Raw genomic sequence first — 16,209 nt, 5'->3', positions numbered from 1 at the left:
ATATAAATGACAATATAGTCAAGAACACAAAAGACTACAATAATATAGCCAGATTCTAATATATTAATTTAATCAACAAATATTTATTGAACACTTACTAGATGCCAGGCTCAACAGAACACAAATAGAAAGTTTCTGACTTGATGGTGTTTACACATCAGTTATAAAGACATGGCACATTTGGACCATTGCCCGAACTAATATGTTTAACAGTCTCTAAAGGATGGAAATTTTAACGGTTCTTTAAATTATTTCACCATGAATATACTTAATCAACCGGTTACATACTTCCTTAAGAATTGCTGCTGCTAGAAAAGAATGTAACAAGTCCTATCACCTTGGACCTAAAAACGTGCAAGGTGTTGTTAGATCTGGCTCTACACTCATTAGGCCATATTCATAATTTATGGATATACAAAATTTTTTTTTGGATATCAGTCAGCCATAAGACTGCTAGCTAAAAAAAGATGGCCTTCTTTCTCCTGACACACTATATTCCAGTACAAGAGGTCACAAGTCACAGAGAAATACATTTCAACATCAATGGCCAAATGTAAACAGAAGCAATTATGTTTAATCAAATGCAAACTGTATTTGTGGTATTGATACTGAAATGAATCTATAACATCATACTTAGGAATGAGTGAATCAATGAGGGTCAACCATGTATAAAAATACTTAGCCCATACTAGGATCTATTTATTGAAGTGTTTACCAAAAAATTCAGTGTGGTCATTCTTAATAATGAGTACAAAAACACATTTTAAACTGAAATCTTCCTCCTTTCTTATCTATTGTATTCGTGAGGGTCTTGACAGGAAATAGGTGGTTCACTCCAATTAGGATAATTCGTGGAAGGGTTAAGGATTAATCATCCAAGTGTAAGTAGGGTGTAGGGAATCCCAAGGGATAAAGCAGGAACCTAGGGTGAATAGCAGAGACACGGTCACCATCCGTGGCCTAAAGGACTAGAGGAGGAAGAGGCTTCTGGAAGCAAGGAGGAGAGAGTCCTGAAGAGCAGGCTGTTTTGTAAGAAGCAAAAACTTTCTGGCAAGAGCAGGATGGAAAAGGGTAGAGATGGATGCACAGGGGCAAACGGAAACTATCTGACACATACACAAAATGTGCTATAAATGTTCATTCAATATTTATTGAGCTCCTACTATGTGCCAATCCCCATACTATGCAAGGACTCTAAAAGAGAAGTCATGGTGTTTGCCCTCAGGGAACTCAGAGTCTAGTGTGGACCAGAGACATACAAACACACTAAGCAAAATACATTATTGCCCCAGGCAAGTTCTGTAACAGAACTATGAGAAAATGTGAAAACAAAGGAGATTGAGGAGTATCTTTTGGAAAGGAACATTATTAAGGAATTACTGACACAGTCTTACCTGTACTATCACGTTAATTGTATTCAGGATAATAAAGAGGTCACTGAATTATGGGCCTAATAATTCTACTGATATGTTTATAACGATACAAGCATATGTATTAAGAGGTCTCAGCAAAGACCCTAGATGTGTTTTGTTGTTATTGTTGTTGTTGTTTTCACCACAACTCACATCGGAAATAGTTCAGTGCCTTCATGTTAGGAGAGGAAATGTGCTCAAGTTCATACAACTGGTTAGTAGCAGGGAGGCAACAAGGACCCAGGTCTCCTGACTCCCTGCCATGGTGGGCCTTGGAGGCTTTACATGTTAGAGGTAATGTCAGATGCACCTAAATTGAATCAGTTTCTTCTTTCCCTGTCTCATCATGGATCTACTATATTTCATTTCTTTTTATCCTTCATTTTCTTGCATTGATTAGCGGGCCTCTCAAAATTGGCATCAATTAAATTCTTAAGAATCAGAAGCTCAAATCCTTAAATCTGTTACTAAGCAGTAAACTTCAGTAATGTGTTTTTCACTCTACTATTTGTGGTAGCCTGTACTTTCCTGGTGTGATTTCTTTTTATATAATGTGTGAATTTTACAGTATGATGTCAACATGGTGAAATGCATAACCATATGGTTGCCACATAATTGAATGCTCCAATCTGTGAATTGTTCTTTGAGCAATTACTGTAGTGACCTAATTGTTGCCATTTATTGTTTTGTTAGTAACGATTATTCAGAATACTCAGAGTAGTTGACCCTTAAGCTACACAAATTTGAACTGTGAGTGTCCACTTATATGTAGACTTTTTTTTATAAGTACAGAAAAGTACTATAAATGCATTTCTCTCCCTTATGATTTTCTTAATAATATTTCCTTTTCTCCAGTTTATTGTAAAAATATAGTATATAATACATATACAAAGCTGTGTCAATCAACTGTTTATGTTATCAGTCAGTATTTTTTTTTAACATTTACTTATTTTTGAGAAGGAGAGCACGAGCAGGGGAGGGGCAGAGGGAGAGGGGGACAGAGGATCCCAAGTGGGTTCCATGCTGACAATAGAGGGCCTGATGCAGGGCTCGAACTCACAAACCATGAGACCATGACCTAAGCCAAAGTCAGATGCTTAACCAACTGAGCCATCCGGGCACCCCATCAGTCAGTATTCTAGTTAACAGTGGGCCATAAGTAGTTAAGCTTGGGAGGGAGTCAAAAATTGTATATGAATTTCAACTGTGTGGAGTGTCAGTGTCCCTAACCCTTGTGCTATTCAAGGGTCAACTGTACTTTAATACAACAGGCCACCAATATATTTCATTCACTCACTTCTACATGACTGTGTGAACTCTCAGGGACCATCCTCATGGCCTTCACAGAATGCTTGGTATATTGTACATACTCCATAGCTGTTTCATCATTAAACATACATATAGGGTCTAATGTCTAGTATATTTCAGGCACTGAATTTGGGATACAAATATAAATAAGACATGGTCACTCCCTTCAACAGGCTCAAGCTCAGTCTAATTCAGTGTTACCAATTTTTATTGACCTACACTCTATGTCCAAGGACCAGGCTGGTGAAGACATGGTAATGAGTAAAAGTCAATGATTCATGTTGCCTAGACTAGAGTCTGTGACACGTGGTATGGCTCACAGGCTGAATTTCCTTGGAAAGCTGGATGACGACTCATAATAGCCCAAATGTCACTGCCCCTGAGAGGCTGTATTCTACTTTTCTAATTTACAGGCTGATGGGGAGAAGTCATCTTGCCATGAGAACCCCAAACAGCCGAACACTGAGGTCTTGATCCCTAGAAGAAAATAAAGCTGCATTTTGTTTTTGATCCTTCACGTGTCTTATTCATGGTTTTCCATGTAAACCCACAGCAGAAGACTTTTACACATTTAAGAAGAAATAAGGTTTTCTTATGTGCTTAAAGAAAAATTGATACCTTTGGCAATTAAGTACCTTCTATGAACTTTATGGTTCTAAATACCTGCTTTCATTTGTGTTTTGATGGAACTAATATTCATTATTGAGCAGGTTAAGCTATAAAGGTTTTTATCACTTAATCTTTTCCTTAATATTTTCAAAATGGTTTGTGAGCATAGCTTATATGTCATTAAAAGCTTGTTTCGGGCAAAATGGATAATTGCAGTGACTGATGAGTATCAATATAAGAGAAAAGTAAATAATTTTGCTGAAATTGCCAGAAGACCAAGAGTTATCAGGTAATGCATATCATAGTGTCCTCTGTAGACAGAGAGTAAAAGAATGTAGATGTTTTCTTCTTCTCTTCTTGTCTGCAAACACCACACGCAAATATAGTCAACTACTATGCAAAGTAAAGACTGCCTTGGCTGTGGATTTGGGGGCAACTCTGCTACTCCATAATACTGTTTATCAACTACTTCAGACGTTTCTGGAAATAATGGAGGTATAAAAAGGAACACTGGAAAAACATATGGTTTTAAAGAGATCTTCTTAAAATCCTAACTTCGGTGAATGAAAGACAAAAATTATATAGACCATGAAGTGTTATGAGGATTAAAAAAAAATGGCAGGCAAAGATATCATCCAACCTCCTGAAAAAACACAGTAAATCTGAACCATAACATTCTTTCAAGGTAACTTAAGGAAAGATGTTAAATCTGTTTCCCCTTTTGTTTTCATGAAAGAGATTTACTCTGCTCTCAATAAAGGGACTTGTTTTCCTGTAACTGTACCAGTTAGATTTCTCTGTTGTAATCTGGAAATCTATGGCTTTGAGGTGCTCTAAGCATTTCTCTTTTTGCTGTGTAAGGCTGTGCTGCAAAGGACTATTTCAATTATATGCTGGCCCAACTTTTCAGCCCCTTAAAGGTTACTGGGCAGGGGCGCCTGGGTGGCTCAGTCGGTTAAGCATCCGACTTCAGCTCAGGTCATGATCTCACGGTCTGTGAGTTCGAGCCCCGCATTGGGCTCTGTGCTGACTGCTCAGAGCCTGGAGCGTGTTTCAGATTCTGTGTCTCCCTCTCTCTGACCCTTCCCCGTTCATGCTCTGTCTCTCTCTGTCTCAAAAATAAACGTTAAAAAAATTAAAAAAAAAAAAAAAGGTTACTGGGCAAATTCCATCCAAAACTTCAATATAATGTTAAAGTTACTATTTAAAGTCAATGTATGGTACTCGGGGCGCCTGGGTGGCGCAGTCGGTTAAGCGTCCGACTTCAGCCAGGTCACGATCTCGCGGTCCGTGAGTTTGAGCCCCGCATCGGGCTCTGGGCTGATGGCTCAGAGCCTGGAGCCTGTTTCCGATTCTGTGTCTCCCTCTCACTCTGCCCCTCCCCCGTTCATGCTCTGTCTCTCTCTGTCCCCAAAATAAATAAACGTTAAAGTCAATGTATGGTACTGTCTTAAACTCAGGGACTCTTGGTTCTAGTGGTTCTTGGCTTATGCTCACAGGTCCCCAAATTGGTTAGTAAGTTGTGGTCACCTTCATGATATTGCTTCATCCTTAAATGAAGTTGGCTATAAACAAGATTCAGCCAATAGGTATCGCATATACTAAACTGATCATAGATTGTGCCATCTACCTCACTGCCGGGGGCTGCCCCTTTATATGCAGTCACACAGAGGTGGCCTTTGGTGAGGGCGGGTCCTGGCTTGCCAGGCAATACCAATCTCCTCTGCTGCTCTGCCTGCTGGGTGGTTTGGCTGCCTCAGGATATGCCGCTGTATTTAACAGAAGAGCAGTCCTGAACTCCGCTTTACTATGTGGTGCTTAACTGCTGACCCTTAAAAACTGTCCAGGCCCTATGTGCTTGGTTGTAAATAAATTAATGATGACCGTCAAATACAACAAATTCCACACCAACTGATCCAAGGACTTTGAACCTTACCATTATCGAATAGAGAAGTTACTTTCAGGATTTTCTTATTTTTTTAAAGTTGATGTCCTGGTTGTATAAGCATATATAGTCATCACTAAATAGATGCCTCTCTGTTACAGAGGCAACAAAGAACATTTTTTTTTTTTAAAGCCCCACTTCCTCCCCAGGAAATGGTGTATGCTCAGAGAGGAAGTTGTCTTCCTGTTTTCTCCATATTAGCACACTTGCAAGGTTTTTTCTGAGCTTCCAAACTCAAAGTCTCCATCTTATGGAACAAGCTCCTCTTAACAACTGGCCACATTTTTACTGAGGTGATTAAAAAAAAAGATTTATTTCCCAAAAATCATAACAAGCATTATTAGCCTAATGTGTTGTCTACTATATTAGACTTCCCTACTCCAATGTGCATCTCATTCGATGTATAGTAAGGGCCCTGGATGCATTCTCTGGGATTATTTTGTCAACATCTTTTGCAAAATACATCAACTCTTAGTTTCCCAATTATGAAACAAACTTGACAGAGCACCTGCTTTTTATTATGTCAGTGTTTTGGGATACAAACTCAGTGTGCCTGGCACCCAAGAATGAAATATAATTCAAGAACGTTTTGTACATTCTGCTCTAAAATTTTAGCATTTCAGCACTGATGTCTGGGGCTATTAAAAAGAGCCATTTGGAAACAAACAAAAGTCATTTTTCCCCCCTCTCTTGAGTTTTTGCAGTCAGTTAAGGAGTTTGTGTTTTGTGTATTTCACTAGTTGATACTTGAAGTAACAAAGTGTACATAAAACTGAGAATCAAGGCAGGCCTCCGTCAAGATGATATTTTAAATGATGAAGTTTGAGTTTGGTAACTCTTCCTGTTGTCTTTTTCATTGTTGCCTCTGTATCACCAGTTTGTTGACAACTAGCGTGTCAATTATCCATGAAGTCAAGGTTGTTTTTCAAAGATGGTCCAGAAGACCATCTAAATTAGAATTATCAAAGTGCTTGTTAAAAATGCAGATTCCTGGGTCTCATCCCAGACCCATCAAATCAGAATCTTGTGAGTATGCCTGGGAATCTGCATTTTGATAGCTGCCCATTTGATCACTTAGGGGTGTGGCAAAGACAAAAGTGATCACCTCTCCCAAAGATACTTACTTGTTAATAGTGAGCAACCAAAGACCTGAAGTTCTTTAAAACCTACAGCTTTGTTGTTGTTGTTGTTGTCAGGGTCAAAGTCTTCTGGGACAACGGAATTTTTTTCCATGTCCCACAAATCTTGTAATTAAGGCAGTTTCATCTTTACCTACTATTCATAAATTGAACTCTGGGTGTCAAATGTCAAGAAAAAATCGGCATTCTTTATTGGCAGCCTGTGATATACCATGATGGGCAGATATTCTGAAGATAATTAGCCTAGGAAAAGGCATTATAAAATCTGCAGGCTCTTCTAATTGTAATTATTTTGAGGACATTTATGCTTGAACACTGGCCACAGAACTCACTATCAATTATTTTTTTTTCGTTACCCTCCAGCAGGAAACAATTTCCCACATCAAGTAACAGACCTCAAAATCTCACACTATGCTTTAAAAATATATTAGTGGTCATTCCTGGTAATTGTCCAATTTTAAAGAAATAGCTTTTCTTACATTTCTGTCCAAGAAAGAGGTCTAGGTCCATTTTATAGTACATGTTCAAGACTTTGATAGAAAAGCAGACTTCAAAGCAAAGTAAAAGGATGCAATTAGACAACCCATGGTTAACTATACCTAAGTAACTGTTAACTATACCTCACTTGGATGATTCTCAATGAATTTTCTCCGTTCTTCTCAATAATGATAATGATACCTTAGCATTTTAGATGTGTCAAAACACAGTTTATACAAATTTATCAAATGGTTTATCAAATTACCTACTAATTAGTAGAACATCAAGATGATTAAAAGGCATTTATCCATTTAACCAGATGACCAGGGCTATTGTTTTGGCCTCCTACACGTTGCTCAACCTTTCTAAGACTCATTTTACTCATATTTAAACAAGAGTGATAATAAGAACTGCATCAAAGAGATATCAGGAGGACTAAGTGATGTGTGTGAAGTACTTAGCACAGCATACAAGAAGCACCCGATAATGTTAGTACAGGCATACCTTGGAGATATTGCAGGTTTGGTTCCTTACCACTGCAATAAAATGAGCATCACAATCGAGCAAGCCAAATGAAATTTTTAGTTTCCCAGTGCGTATAAAAGTTACCTTTATACTGTACTGTAGTCTACTAAGTGTGCAATAGCACTGTGTCTAAAAAATGTACACACTTTAACTTAAAAATAATTTATTGTTTAAAAATGCTAATCATTACCTGAGCTTTCAGGCAGTTGTAGTCACTGGTCCCAGATCACCATAACAAATATAATAATAATGAAAAAGTTTGAAATCTTGTGAGAATTAACAAAACATGACACAGGGGCATGAAGTTAGCAAATGCTGTTGGAAAAGTGGCACCAACAGACTTGCTCCAAGCAGGGTTGCCACAAACCTTCAATTTGCAAAGACATGCATTCCAGGTGAAGCACGATCAAACAAGGTAGGCCTGTATAATTGTTATTATTGTTTTCTTATCTCTGGGCATCGGGTTAGACAACTAAATACATACTATGATACTTTTATAACACCAACACATGGATGTATCGATCAACTTCTGATACTGTTTTACACTATAGCATATGTAAATGCAATTGGTTTAATTGAGTTTAGAAATTCTTTTGTCTCTGCCTTTTCTAAAGCATCATATATGCCCTACTTCCTCAAACTGCCCATGATGCTGACTTCATTCTAGCTATTGACTGGAATATATCTAGCTTTATAATCCTCATCTATCTTTGTAGATAGAAATTTGGAGTCAGATTAGCTTATGTATAATGATTCCTTTTTAAGACAATTTAAGTGAATTAAAGTCAAATAAACCTTAGGGAGGCCTCAAAGTGGCTCAAAGTCATACTGGTCCCCAAATATTTAGGAAATCCTAATTCTAAACTGTTAACATCTTGATGTGATACCAAGACCATTTACAAAGGCTCTTTTTGTTAATTAGTTTGTGGGGTGCTAAGTGAGCTATTTAGTAATGATTATCAATAATTAAATATTTCACTGTGAAAATAGAATAATAAATAATACTCCTCCGGTCTTAAATTTTTTTTTTTTTTTCAACATTTATTTATTTTTTTTGGACAGAGAGAGACAGAGCATGAACGGGGGAGGGGCAGAGAGAGAGGGAGACACAGAATCAGAAACAGGCTCCAGGCTCTGAGCCATCAGCCCAGAGCCTGACGCGGGGCTCGAACTCACGGACCGCGAGATCGTGACCTGGCTGAAGTCGGACGCTTAACCGACTGCGCCACCCAGGCGCCCCTCTCCTCCGGTCTTAATAACAGTCACAAGTGCATTCATTCAACAAATACTAAAGTCCTTCTGTGCATAAAGGATCATCCAATGTGTTGGGGTCTTTAAAACATTGTGATCCAATCTGACGAGCTCCAAGTCTTGTTGGGGAGCGACAGAGAAAAAGATTTGATAATATAAAGTTATCAATAAAGAGCCATGAATGCAGAGAAGAGGGATTAGAAATCTAAAAAGACTTTCTTTTTTAAATTAAATTAATTAATTTTATTTAATTAATTAATTAATTTAAATTCAAGTTAGTTGACATACAGTGTAGTATTGCTTCCAGAAGTAGAACCCACTGATTCATCACTTACATATAACACCCAGTGCTCACCCAACAAGTGCCCTCCTTCATGCCCATCACCCATTTAGCTCATCACCGCACCCACGTCCCATCTTGCAACCTCTAGTTTGTTCTGTATTTAGTCCTAACTTTCCAGGACTTAAGGGCAAGTCCTAAGAAAGGGGAAAAGGAAAGGTACAGCAGGGGCTTTGAGATGGAAATCACATAGCTCTTATAGGGCAAACGCACAGGGAAATAGGGCAAGTTAATTATTGTGAATGGAACACAGTGGCCCCCAGGGTACCTCATGGAGAGGATGGAAAGAGGTTGGAGTTCTAATCCAGGAAACTCTCTCTCTCTCTCTCTCTCTCTCTCTCTCTCTTCTGTAGGCAATGAAGATCTAGCAAAATATGTCTAACAGAAGATCAACAAAGATAAATTTTGGTTTTGAAATTATCTTTTGCAGAATACAGAATGCAAATTAGTTAGAACAGAGAGAATGAGGCCACAGAGGAACTTAGAAGGGTATCATGATGACACAGGAAGAAAAAAGATGAGGGCTGAACTAAAACATCTGCATTAGAGATGAGAAAGGGATCCAGACTCAAGACAAATCCCAAGATAAAACAAAGATGACTTGGGCGCTAGATGGATATGGAGCATGTGCTAGGGGTTGAGAATAACATCCAACAGACAGAGGAAAATAGTGTATATGTGTGCGTGTGTGTGTGTGTGTATGTGCGTGTGTGTGAGAGAGCCAGCCAGACAGACAGAGACAGATAGGACAGGGGGGACTAGCAAGGATGTTCAGAGACGTTCAAGGGGTGCCTATATATGGCAGCTAAAAGAGAGTGCTGATGGGAAAGAACATGGATTTAGAAGTCAATATCAGATAGATGTAACCGAGGACACGAGCTCGTATCTGATCACCCATAGGGAGAGCAAGAAGAAGGAAGAGAGAAGACCAAGGGCAGATCCCCAAAGAACACTAACATTTAAGGATTTAGTGGGAGAAGAGAATCCAGCAAAGAAGGAGCAAGCAGAGCAGAATGATCTGGAAGGAGCCAGAAGTGGCGACCTGGAAGGAGCCAGAAGACTTCCCAGGAAGCAGAGCCTGCCGTTGTCTTGAGAGACAAGGCTGCTACCAAGGAGTTAACTCACTGTCGTTCACCGCTCTTTCACAATCTCCAGAAGTGCTAGCAGAATGAGAACGTTCCCATGATAGAGATGGCAGAAGAGGGGAAGAGAGAAGGAACAAGGGGCTTAGATAACTCATAAATGAGTCATCAGCCCATAAACAAGAAAGAGTCAGCAATATGACCATGCCTGCTGAAATAAAGGAGCAAAAAGAGCTCTCAATTTTGAGAAAGTGTCCCTAAGAATTGAGGCAGTGTGGTAATTTAAACAGTAGCTCTGGAACCCTCTGCAAGCACACTGGTATACCTCAGTAAGTCTTTGTTGATGGATGAACTTGGGTAAGTCACTACCAGCGGGGGTGCCTCAGTTTCTTTATGTTATAATTAGAGGGAGTGGTCCCTTTGGTCCTCACAACCATCCTAGGTGGTGGAAACTTATTTGCACCCATTTGACAGATGAGGTAGTCAAGATACCGAGTATTTAGGAGATTTGTCCAGACAGGTGGTAAGTAGCCAAGCTAAATTTCAAATTTGGGCTTTTCTATCCATCAAACTCACGCTCTGTTTCCCATTGGGACTCTCAGAACTTTCAAAGGACTTAAATATTCTTCATTTTTCCCCCTTTATATGTGAAGCTATGAAGAAAGCTGCTTAGGAGTTACCATCTCCACAACAGACAAAGTAATTGAGGATCTGCCTACAAGTAAGTATGTGCCAGAAATGGGGTGTCCTAAAACAAAAGTCTACTAATTCTTCTCCCCTTTGGGGCCTTTTAAAGGTCATTGAATATATTACATTAACAAACTTTAACTCTGAGACCAAAATTAACATCTTGGAAAGAAACTACTGTTACTCTTAAAACTGTATAAAATATCTTTCCTTTCTAGAAATTACAGCACCATGGAAATGAATCATCTGAGATTCTGTCTTAAGAAGTATAGATGGCAGTTTAAGTATAGCTCTCTAAAAAGAAGCAGCTTTTCCTCCATCATCTTACTAGTTAATCTTCCTGGGAACAGGCTGATATTTACTCATCCCAAGAGAGAGTTGAATTGTCTGGACTCCAAAAGATACCAAGGATAAGGTTTTAAGTTCCCCACTATTAGTCATCACATGGAGAAAAGTGACAGAGCTCTTTACAGATGCATTGCTTTTTCTTTGCCCTTAAAATGGCAGTTGAAACAACATTCAATGGATTTAAATTAGGAAATGTCAGTAAAGAATGCTCTCCCTTCCTTAAAAGTGATCGGTTCCCCGGGTAAGATGTGAAATACTTTGCAGTCTCTAGACGACAGGATCAGATAGGCGAACAATGCACTTGAGAGCTTTGCAAGGAAACATTAGACAAAATAGATCAGGTTAAAGTGGACACAAACGCCCAACAGCAAATTCTAATTATTTTCATTCCTAGCCTTGAAACAAAGAGACAATTTAAAAAATATATACATACGTATAGAGTGTGTATATATGTGTGTATACACAGTGAAGGTATTTCTCCTTCATTTGATTTACTATTGATGCTCAGAATTTCTCTGTAGCATAGTACATAAGCAGACTAATAACTGAATAATAAAAAATGAATACTTTTTAAGGCGCATTTCCTGCCTAGGTCTTTTAAGGCCATGCCCAAGTTATTCTGGTAAGCTGATGTTGTGGATGAAACACAGGTTTCCGAGTCCAGAAATTATGGGTTTTAATTCCAGCACCCCCATTTCTAGGTGTCTAGATCCTAGACAAGCTACCGAACTTTTCTGAGCTTCAGTTTTGAAAAAGTCTGTGAAAAGGAAAAAAGAGCACTAACTTTTTGGGTTCTTAGGAGGATTAAATGTGATAAGGGATGTTACACCCTCTGGAAACATTAGCTCTCATTTTCCTCTATGGGTTCCTATTCTTTCTGTGAAAGCATACACCAAAATAGGACGCAGTTGTGAATGTTGGTAAGCCATGAACTCAGTTCCAAGGCAGAAGGTTTAAATAACCAAGAAAACTCCAGGAATTGTTGATGCAGCTATCTTCCAGATGAGAAATGCTCACAGTCATGGGGAACACACTGTACACTTGCTTCTAGATCCTTGGCCGAAATTTCTGTCTTGAATAGCAGTGGTTGGCTACCCACGCTACCCTCTAAAGGCGGCTATATTTTAGTAGCTGTCAAATAGCTGATGCATGCTAAAAACTACAGAAAGTTGCCTTTTCCTCCTTAAATTCTTTTTTTTTTTATTTTTAAATGTTTATTTATGTTTGAGAGAGAGACACACACAGAGACAGAGCTCAAGCAGGGGAGGGGCAGAGAGGGAGGGAGACATAGAATCCAAAGTAGGCTCCAGGCTTCGAGCTGTCAGCACAGAGCCCAACGCAGGGCTCGAACTCACGAATGGTGAGATCATGACCTTAGCCAAAATCAGACGCTTAATTGACCGAGCCACCCAGGCATCCCAGCTCTTTAAGTTAATTGCATCCCTGTGCACAGAAATGACCCAAATAAATATGCTTTAACCTTTCAGGATAAGTGAGATTTTGAACTCAGGTCCAGTTTAGAAGTATAGGCTGAAGATTTTGAAAGAATTGTGTGCCTTTTGAAGTCAGGTACGGGTTTCCTTCTCTAGAGAATCTTGGATAATCGAGCTTGGGTCTCGCTGTTCCCTCATTGCCTTTGCTTCACAAATCAGAAAGACCTAGCCTATAAGAGACATGCCTCCATGTGCCTCTTTTCTCTCCTAGGAGCTAAGAAAAGCTGCCCCAGGACCTGCTGCTTGTAGCTCATGAAATCATGAGTCATTTGTGTAGCAAAATGATTCGGCACGTATGTCTGTACAAAGTTGAAAAGGGGATGGGCTGAGGATGGGGCAATTCAAGTGCAGAAATAAATGCTCTAGGAGGGGCACGGACTCCTTAAGATGCTGGAACAGGATACTGGGTTCACAGTTCTTGGGTCCTCAGCATTCCCATCCTAAGCAACACGTCTTCCTGACGCCTTATAGCCTCATGATAGCAGCATATGACACAGAACATTTCGGGTCACAGAGTGCTCTCTCTTCCACTTCCTGTTGTTTTTACTTGTGTGCTTTGTTTCTTGTTTTCAAAGGTATTTACTACCACCTCTATTAGCTGTTCCTAAATGAGCCACTGGTCAGTGATTCCTCTGGTGAATACACATTGTTATTCTGTCTTCGGGGATGAGGAAATCTGAGGGAGGAAATGGTCAGTGGCCTTTTCGGCGTGATGCAGAAAGGTGGAAGCAGACTGTCTCAGTGAGCAGTTCACTGACTGGCCCACTGAACCTTGCTGCCACCTGGACATGCCTGGCTCCCCACCCCCCACACTTCCGCCTCCACACCTGCTGCCGAACATGGCCCAGCTGCACCATCAGCCCTGGGCTGCCTCGGCTCCTGCCTGCTGCTCCCTCCACTCAGCCCATTGCTTTTCACCCTTGAACCTTGTATCCTCCATAATCAAACGGCATTTCCAAATCCAGAAACTGAAAAGCCATGGGTTTCAGAACACACGAAGGCAATGAGGATGCTTTCTAGCTTTGAGCTTTAGGACAAAAGGGACTCGGGGAAATATTTCATAAAATTATAAAAGAAGAACAGGAAAGTTCAAGGCTAACACAAGTACTGCATATAGTGAGGCAGAGTTACATACTCAATTTGCTAAAAAAAAAAAAAAAATATTTAGCATCATCTTTGCAGATCCGTGTGTATCCAGTCCCCAAGAACACCACAGACAATGTCTGTGAATTCCTTTTAGGCATGCCTCCTAGGGCAGAGGAAGAAGGTGTAAAACTAGATACTGGAAGAAGAGCCCGCTGTTGCCTAGAACGAAGAATGGGAAGAATTTAACCTACTTTTCAACATGAAGCCTTCACTCATTCTTGGCCTTCTCTTTGTCGTCAGTCTCGACTTCTCTGTCCTAAGGTCTATGTCCCCAGTAGACCTACCAGGAAGAGGGGGCCACTGCCTTATTCCATCTAAATGCCTCTGTCAAAGCCCACTGCAAATTTTACCTTCTCCACGAAACCTTCCTGCCGAATTTGACTCTCGCTGCTCTCAACTATTAGGGTGTTTATTGCTGGTGCATTAAGTTCAGAGCTTTGTAATTTAGATGCCGTGCGTGGCTATGTCTCTGGCACCATATTTGTCTCAACTCTTCTCCCACCCCCACAGTGTCCAGGCCAACGGCACATTCCAGTTACCCATTTGCTGAACAAATGTTTATTGATCATCCATGTGTGCCTTGTATCATATTCCATTATGAGAATAAAAAGCGGAAAAAGACACAGTTCTTGGTCTCACTGAGATAGGAAAGCAGAGAAACAACTCACCGGAATCCAGTGTTCTGTGCTTTCTCCTGCAGAGTATGAATACAAGGCTAAAGGCTAAAGCGACACAGTGGAGGGGCACTCAAGTCTAGGTGATCCTGGGGAGCAGAGGTCAGAAGGTGATTTTTGAATTAAGTTTTGAAGAATAAGCCGACGTTCAGCAGGGAGACAAAAGGGCAGAGGGGAATCCCAGCAGGGACAGGAAGATATGCAAACGTGAACAGGCATACAGGGGGCCATGTAGTGAAGTGTGCAGGGAATTGCAGGTATGCCTGGAGACCAGGGAATGTGAGAGCAAGCTGGTGGGGGTGTGGAATGAAGAGCCCGACTAGTACCCTGTTTAAACAGATGCATGAATGCACCCAACATAGTCACTTTACTCATTGCTTATTACGTTATATTGCTCTTCCTCTTAAAATATGAGAATTCACTTAGCTATTTTACAATTTGTCAGTCCGTACCTCTATGTCATTGAAATACTTCCCTTGGTCCCAGGAAAGCCAGTGAAGGGGAGTGAGAATGTTCATTCTCTGCACATACTACAGTATTCTACAAACACAAGTGCACTGTCCACCTAAAGACTAAGCCATCGTACGTCATGACGATGTTATGCCAGGGTGCTGACGGTACAGGTCACACAGCGCTAAGTGCTGCCCTGCACTGTTCCCACTCAGGGCACAGTTAGTAGTTAGGCTCTGTGAGATGCCATATTTAAAGCTGATGCTTTGATCCAAAGAACACCATCCATTGACAACGTATTCCAGCATCTCCCCTCACTGGGATATCTGGGCTTCTGCTTCCATGGTTCCCTTCCAATTTTAGAGACCCAACCTTTACGTCCTCTCTTCTTGAAGGTAAGAATATGACAGGTCAGAGACGATAGCAGGAGTGGACGAGGGTGAATAATGGCTGGCAACTTTCCAGGTGATTACAGCGCTGAGAACATGTCACCCTAATGGAGTGCTATATCTTTTGATAACCTCTGCCTGGTTCAGATACGTTACAAACATGAGACTTAACTATGTAGCCACTGCATTAATTTATGCATCAATTTCTTGACTGCTCATTCTTAGAGGTATTAACCCAGTGTAATTCAGTACTTCCTTGGTAAGCCTTCCATAGGAAGATTAAAACAATTTTAGCGATTATAAACTATCTAGGTTTAGCAGATGCTGGTACTCTATGGGATTGTGACCTGAAAGGATTTATGTCTAAATGTGATTTAAAGTCTCTCCGTCTCCAAGACTTCATTTTACCTTTCATGCTTTCCAGTCTCTCAAAGTGCATTATTTCTCTTTAGAATAGTTTATCTTACTTAATAATTACACGCGAGATAGATGTTAAATAGGTAAATATATTTGCTTTCTGCATTTGGTGTGTTTGTATTAATTTTGGATTGTTTTGGAAATTGCACTAGAAAAAAAAATGTTTCAGTCTGCCTTCTGCATTTTTCCACAGCAGTGTCAGTGACAGAAGGCAGCTGCAGCATTGACTTTAACTTGGTTTAAAGAGTGATATTTGACTCCAACTTTAAAAACGATCGTCGTTCTTAAAATTTAATCTGAAGGCATATGCCTCCTCAGCGAACCCCACTTAATTGTCATCTTTAATGGGGGCATTACTCGGAAATCCAGTTTTCAGCATGCCCTTTTTTATCCTCAGGGTACATGTCCTAAAATGTATTTTTCTCTTGATGCAGAGTAAACGAGTTACTTGGGTCAACCCTGACCATTATTTTAAGGGCAGGATTTCTTGAATGAATATGCCAGGTATAAAAACAGA

General features: G+C 40.1%; 1 protein-coding gene and 1 long non-coding RNA gene across 2 annotated transcripts in view; one reads left to right on the top strand and one right to left on the bottom strand.

Moving 5' to 3' along the window:
• MAML2 (mastermind like transcriptional coactivator 2) overlaps nt 1-16,209 on the bottom strand; it is a 349,528-nt gene that overhangs the window by 212,015 nt on the left and 121,304 nt on the right. The window lies entirely within an intron of this gene.
• Nucleotides 10,345-12,881, top strand: LOC125176139 (uncharacterized). Its single transcript, XR_007156146.1, has 3 exons — nt 10,345-10,417; nt 10,742-10,809; nt 12,828-12,881. It is a non-coding gene; the product is annotated as an uncharacterized LOC125176139 (long non-coding RNA).

This window comes from Prionailurus viverrinus, chromosome D1 (assembly GCF_022837055.1).
Source record: "Prionailurus viverrinus isolate Anna chromosome D1, UM_Priviv_1.0, whole genome shotgun sequence".
Classification (NCBI taxonomy): Eukaryota; Metazoa; Chordata; class Mammalia; order Carnivora; family Felidae; genus Prionailurus; species Prionailurus viverrinus.
Note: the sequence above shows the minus strand (reverse complement) of the source record. Positions and strands in the feature narration are given on the sequence as shown.